Source organism: Clupea harengus, chromosome 20 (assembly GCF_900700415.2).
Source record: "Clupea harengus chromosome 20, Ch_v2.0.2, whole genome shotgun sequence".
Lineage (NCBI taxonomy): Eukaryota > Metazoa > Chordata > Actinopteri > Clupeiformes > Clupeidae > Clupea > Clupea harengus.
Window position 1 is genome coordinate 933,360 of NC_045171.1, and position 6,960 is coordinate 940,319.

Sequence of the window (6,960 nt, forward strand, 5' to 3'; positions counted from 1 at the left end):
TTTTCAGGGGCCGCCACGGAGCAACACCATCATTGACCTCAGCCGACTCTACCGGAGTCTTGGCCAGGTCGTAGTCCTGACCGTGGATGCATCAGCAACCCTTAAGATCAAAAGGACACTGAAATATCAGCATTTCATTTTTTCATATTTATTTACTTTGCAATAAATGTTTCGTTAAAGCAATTTGGATTCGTTATGGGAAATGGCTGCAAGTCTGATAGATCTGCCACCGCACTCTCCAGATGGTCCAAGCCTTAGGGAATAGGAACAGAGTTAAAGGGAAACCCAGAAACTTTTGCCACTACAATTTTAAAGACCTTATTTACAAGTCTGCCTTTTGACATACTGTGTGTGTGTGCAGCACAGTGGTTGTCTTTTCATATGAATTATATTTAACATCTTTGCTTGACACCATAATTTTTTTCATCGAGGGCAAGGAAAAGCGGTTAGGAAAAGACGGTCCATGTTTCTGATTTGTGACATCACTTCAAGACAGAAGCTACATGCTCAGAGAATTTAAGTTGGTCATCAATCACAACACCCAAGTCTCAGGCAGTTTTAGTTCGGGTCAACGGAGATGAACCAAGCTGGATGTTGATATTTTGTGGGCTATACGGGCCGGCTGGGAATACGAGGAGCTCAGGTTTGGAAAGACTGAGCTGAAGGTGAAGATCCATCATCCAAACTGAAATATCAGAAGCAGAAATGTGAGCCGCTGTTGTGGAGTCATTCGCTGGAGAAAGACGAGAACAGTCGAGTGTCACTGGCAGACCAGTGATAGGAGAACCCGTGGGAACAGAACACCACAAGTGAGAGAGAAAATAGGAGGTGTCCAAGTACCTGTATGCCAGGGACGTGCGGTCATATGAGGCAGGTGAGGCAGAGCCACCTGTCATCTTGAAAAGTAAAAAAAAAATATATATTATTTTATTAAAAAAATTATAAAATAAAATAAATATTCATATTCATATTTCTCCACTAATCTGTGGTATAGGTGTAATTTCTACATGATTCCAATCATTTCGAGCATTTTTATAATAAAAATCGCTGAATTCGCTGAATTTGCACATGTCCTATTCAAATAGACGGGAGAATGTGGCACGGTGGCTCAGTGCTTGCACTGCTGCCTCACAGCAAGAAGGTCCTGGGTTCGATTCCCGCAGGGGGCGCTGTTGGTCCTGGGGGGTAAGTTCTCCCCAGGCCTCCAGTGCTCAGGTGGGCTATCTCCCGGGCCTTTCTGTGTGGAGTTTGCATGTTCTCCCCGTGTTCACAAGGGTTTCCTCCACATAGAACCCCAACACAAGAACAGAAAAGATCGCTCCCTGTCCGTCCCTGACCAAGATTGGACTGAACACTTGGCCTGGTCCCCGGGCGCCGAAAAAAAGGCTGCCCACTGTCCTTGAGGAAGGACAAGGTCTCCAGGATGGGTTGAAGGCAGAAGGCAAATTTCACAGGCGACCTCATCAGCATGTGTGTGTGTGTGTGTGTGTGTGTCCTGTGTCGCCGCCAAAACGCATGTGTGTGGTGTTGTGTGTCGTGCTGTGTGACAATAAAACATGACTTTGATGACTTTGAAAACAAGGGACGTGCGGTCAGGTGAGGCACCATGTATTGTCTATGGGAGATAGTGAGGCAGTGCCTCACCTAGGATCGCGCAATCGCTCCAAACTGGGTTTTGCGCATGCGTGCGCATGCGTAGAACCTTTGAGCTGAGCTCAAAACGCATTGAAAAATGTCGGGGTTATGCTGGGGAACGTTGCTCTTCTTCTACACTTCTGTGGAATGGAAGATTTTATTGCTAAACTGAAGCAGTTCTCAAAACTGGACTTTCAGTCCAAACGTGAAATGATTAATAATGGGAGACCCATGCCGGAGCTAAAAGGTGTGCTTCAAGCGACGGGACAGAAGATAACTCGATCGACTTCTCACATTCAAAGCCAAATTCCTTTGAACATGTTTGGAACCTCAAGAATACATTTGGTTTTGAACTTACAGCGGCAGCTCCGTTGATTTCCCATTATTTCTCTTAGGATTGTTTTATGTCTATGTGAAGCCATTTAACATCACACAAGTGGTTGTGATCACAACTTTTTATTGGTGAGCTAATTTTGGAAATTAAACTTAAATTGTAGGTAAATTGTGTTTCCTGGTTGCAATGGTTATCCTGTTGCTACGTTAGCTAATTAGCTAGCTAAGGACACTTAATAACCTTACGAGTTAATCGGAAGAGTTCAATTTGCATGAAATGATAGCTGGTTATCTAGCTGATGTTATAGTCTCCTCGATTTAACTATTAAAATTATAATGCGAAAAGGTAGAAACCCTCAGGGTGCTTGTGCAACTTCGTAAGAAAGAGTTCATATTCACGAGTTCATAATATTTACACATGAGTTCATCACAAGCTAGCAGCTGCCAACTGTATGTATGCACCTTACCTATGTGTGTGTAAAGAATGCTGATATGAAAAACAACCAGTAGTCAATGTGAAAGCTGCCAATTGAATGGTGATCTTAGATACTCTATCGGGTTTATGTATCACTGCAGATACTACTTAAGCACATAAGGTTGTCAGCATCATAGAACAATCAATTATCATTTTACTGGATTGGATGATGTAACTTGTTTCAGGCATTTATGTGGCATGCAAGAAGATTTAGGTATGATCTCTCCTCAGGGTCTAGGCCCAATGTTGGTGGGCTACTGTAGTCTCTTAAGTGATTTGACATCCTTCAACCATCCATCCATCCTCCTCCTGCGAACCCCCCAAATACAAACAATTTATTAAATGCCCGACCAGAGAGGAGAACATTCTGGATCACTGCTACACCACAGTAAGCAGAGCCTATCACGCCGTCCCCCGCGCTGCACTGGGACTCTCGGACCACGTCATGGTCCATTTGATTCCTGCATACAGGCAGAAACTTAAACTCTGCAAACCTGTTGTCAGGACTTCAAAGCAGTGGACCAGTGAGGCTGTGGAGGATCTTCATGCGTGCTTGGACTGTACAGACTGGGAGGTGTTCAGGACTGCTTCAAACAGTTTGGACGAGTGCACAGAGGCTGTGACTTCCTATATCAGCTTCTGTGAGGACAGCTGTGTTCCATCACGCACCAGGGTTAGTTACAACAATGACAAACCCTGGTTCACAGTAAAACTCAAAAAGTTGAGGTTGGAGAAGGATGAGGCGTTCAGGAGTGGGAATAGAGACGGATATGTAGAGTCTAAATACAGGTTTAGGAAGGAGGTGAGAGATGCTAAACGTGTGTATTCTAAGAAACTTGAACACCAGTTCTCAGCCAACGACTCTGCCTCTGTCTGGAAAGGGCTTAGGCTGATCACAAATTGTAAGCCTAGAGCCCCCCACTCCACTAACGACTCACGCCTGGCCAACAACTTGAATGAGTTCTACTGTCGCTTTGATGGACAATGGAACAGTCCTGACACCATCCCCCGTGACACCTCCCTCCAGCCCCAGCCCATCAACTGCACCGCCCCCACCACAGCAGAGGCCTGCGCCTCACAACTGCCCACCTCAGAGCCCCCCCCCTCCTCCCCCTCCACAGTGACGACTCTCTCCATCCTTGAGAGAGACGTCAACAGACTTTTTAAGAGACAGAACCCCCGTAAAGCAGCCGGGCCAGACTCTGTCTCTCCATCAATCCTGAAGCACTGTGCTGATCAGCTGTCTCCGGTGTTCACAGACATTTTTAACACCTCACTGGAGATATGCCATGTACCAGCCTGCTTCAAGACCTCCACCATCATCCCCGTCCCCAAAAAAACAAAAGTCACTGGACTCAACGACTACAGACCCGTCGCCCTGACCTCTGTGGTTATGAAGGCATTTGAGCGTCTGGTGCTGGTTCACCTCAAAGCCATCACTGACCCTCTACTGGACCCCCTGCAGTTTGCCTACAGAGCCAACAGGTCTGTAGACGATGCAGTTAACATGGCCCTTCACTTCATCCTCCAGCACCTGGACTCCTCAGGAACCTACGCCAGGATCCTGTTTGTTGACTTCAGCTCTGCCTTCAACACAATCATTCCGGCTCTGCTTCAGGACAAGCTCTCCCAGCTGAACGTGCCTGACTCCACCTGCAGGTGGATCACAGACTTCCTGTCTGACAGGAGGCAACGCGTGAGGCTGGGGAAGCATGTCTCTGACTCCAGGACTATAAGCACCGGTTCCCCTCAGGGCTGCGTTCTTTCCCCTCTACTCTTCTCCCTGTATACCAACAGCTGCACCTCCAGTCACCAGTCCGTCAAACTCCTTAAGTTCGCGGACGACACCACCCTCATTGGGCTCATCTCTGGGGGGGATGAGTCCGCTTACAGGTGGGAGATTGACCATCTGGTGACCTGGTGTGGGCAGAACAACCTGGAGCTAAATGCTCTGAAGACAGTGGAGATGGTCGTAGACTTCAGAAGGAACCCAGCCCCACCCACCCCCAGTACCCTGAGTGACTCCCCAGTCGACACTGCGGAGTCCTTCCGCTTCCTGGGCACCATCATCTCCCAGGACCTCAAGTGGGGGCTGAACATCAGCTCCCTCACCAAAAGAGCTCAACAGAGGATGTACTTCCTGCGGCAGCTGAAGATGTTCAACCTGCCAAAGACAATGATGGTGCACTTCTACACCTGCATCATCGAGTCCATCCTCACCTCCTCCATCACCGTCTGGTACGCTGCTGCCACTGCAAACGACAAAGGCAGACTGCAGCGTATCATCCGTTCCGCCGAGAAGGTGATTGGCTGCAATCTGCCCTCTCTACAGGACCTGTTTGCCTCTAGGACCCTGAGGCGGGCAGGTAAGATTGTGGCCGATCCCTCACACCCGGGTCACAAACTTTTCGAGGTCCTTCCCTCCGGCAGGAGGCTGCGGTCCATCAGGACCAAAACCTCACGCCACAAAACCAGCTTCTTCCCGGCTGCCGTTGGCCTTAGTAATAAGGCCACCTGACGTGGACTCTCATCCCGCCCCCACACCTCAAGCCTGTGTTATGTTAACACACACTACATTGCACACTGCACATTGCACATCCACTTTTGCACTCCTGCCCTGCTTTTTGTATTGTAGTACTTATTGTGTTTTTATGTTATGTGTAGTACTTACTGTGTTTGTATGTTTTTATGTTTACTGTATGCACCTATACATCAGAACAAATTCCAGGTAGGTGTAAACCTACTTGGCAATAAATACTATTCTGATTCTGATTCTGATTCAACCCCCAATTGGTGTTTGATACATGAATAACTTTAAATAATATTCAACCAGGTAAACTCGTTTGGTCAATCAGTGTAGGTGAATATACAATAAAAGGCTAATTTTGAAATAGGAAATCCACTTATATTGAAGGCATACGTAAACACATCGACAGACTTGGTTCTAAACAATGACACGTCATTTATTACCCTAGTTTTTGATGTTTGAGAATGTTTCACGGTGCTTTTTTTCTCTCTCGCGCGAAATTTAGATATGCACCTGAGGGGAAAAAAACTAGGCCTACATGAAAATGTATTATTGTGGATGGATTTTTAAAATAATTGTACTGACGTGTACAAACCTAGCTTGTTTGCTTTAGTGAAGCGTCAGCCTTGATGTAATGGTCTACTCCAGGGTTTCCCAACCCATTGGGCCGTGGAGCACCATCCAGTGGGCCGCGAAAATGTTTCAACTGATTTTTATCAATCAAAACACCCGAGACCGAGACGGTAGTTGAAGATGGAGAGAGCAGAGCGATTGTTGGGCGGAAAGTTTCTGTTTAAGAGTCAAAATGACGGAACAATCGACAAAACTAAAGTTGTATGCAGCATATTTGTCAAGATGAATTTAGCTATCACCCTAATGCAAAGCACCCGACAGAAAGCAGTCCCAGGTTAGATGGTCGCTAACCCACACTCCACGACTTCTCTAGGAAAATAACTAGACCTGACCAGTCCTTGAAAAGGAAAAAATCAGCTCCTCGAGCAAGCTGCCAGCGTCGCCATTACTGGTGACCACTGGACGTCAGTCAGCAATGACAATTACCTGGGTGTCACAGCTCATTTGATTGACAGTTTATGGAAATTGAGATATTTTGCATTAGAAGTAAAAAAAACAAACAGAGGCGGATAACTGTGCAGAGGAATTCATCGACGTCTCAAACAGATGGGAAATAAGTGGCAAACGGACCACCTTTCTCTTTAGGCACTGATATTACCCGTAACATGTTGGCAGCTGCTAGGCTACTTCCATTTTAACATACCCTGCGCGGCACACGGTCTGTACCTGGCTGGCACTTTATAGGTATGAGTTATAGGCCTGAGCCTCTTTGAAAACACAGTTGTGTGTAGTTTTGTTTAAAAAAAAATAAAAAATACAATTAAACAACAGTGTCTAAAATACACGCTGTCTGAAAGTGATTACTCGTTAATTTATAAGATTTAGTAATACACTTTTAATCGCGATTAATTACTTGATGAATTAGTTAATTTTTTCTATCTATTGACAGTCCTAATATTAATACAATGTCTGATTGAAATTGGAGGTTTTAAACACAATACAAAATATATAAGTAGGCATAACAGACAGATCATGAAAATAATATCCTATCTTTTTCGAACTTTACAGCGTCATCAAATTGAGGCGCTCAGTTAAGGTTTAGCCGAAAAATTGAGAATTTGCTGTGCACAAATAGGCCTACTGCAATTAAGTTCCTTTGTTTCAAAACTCTTGGACTAAAAATGCCCTGTGGTTTTATGTTGTTTTCAATTTTGATGCAATATCTAGTTAGATTTTCTTGTATTCATTTCTAGGCTTCCACCTGTAGCAGGTGCTGATGTAGCTTTTTGTGACATATAACAATCGCTTATTAATTAGAATGAATGGATTATATATTCAATTAGCCTAATGGAATATAGATTAGCTAAAATAAGCGGGGTGTCTGTTGGGCCCCGACCTGTTACAAATACGAAAAGTT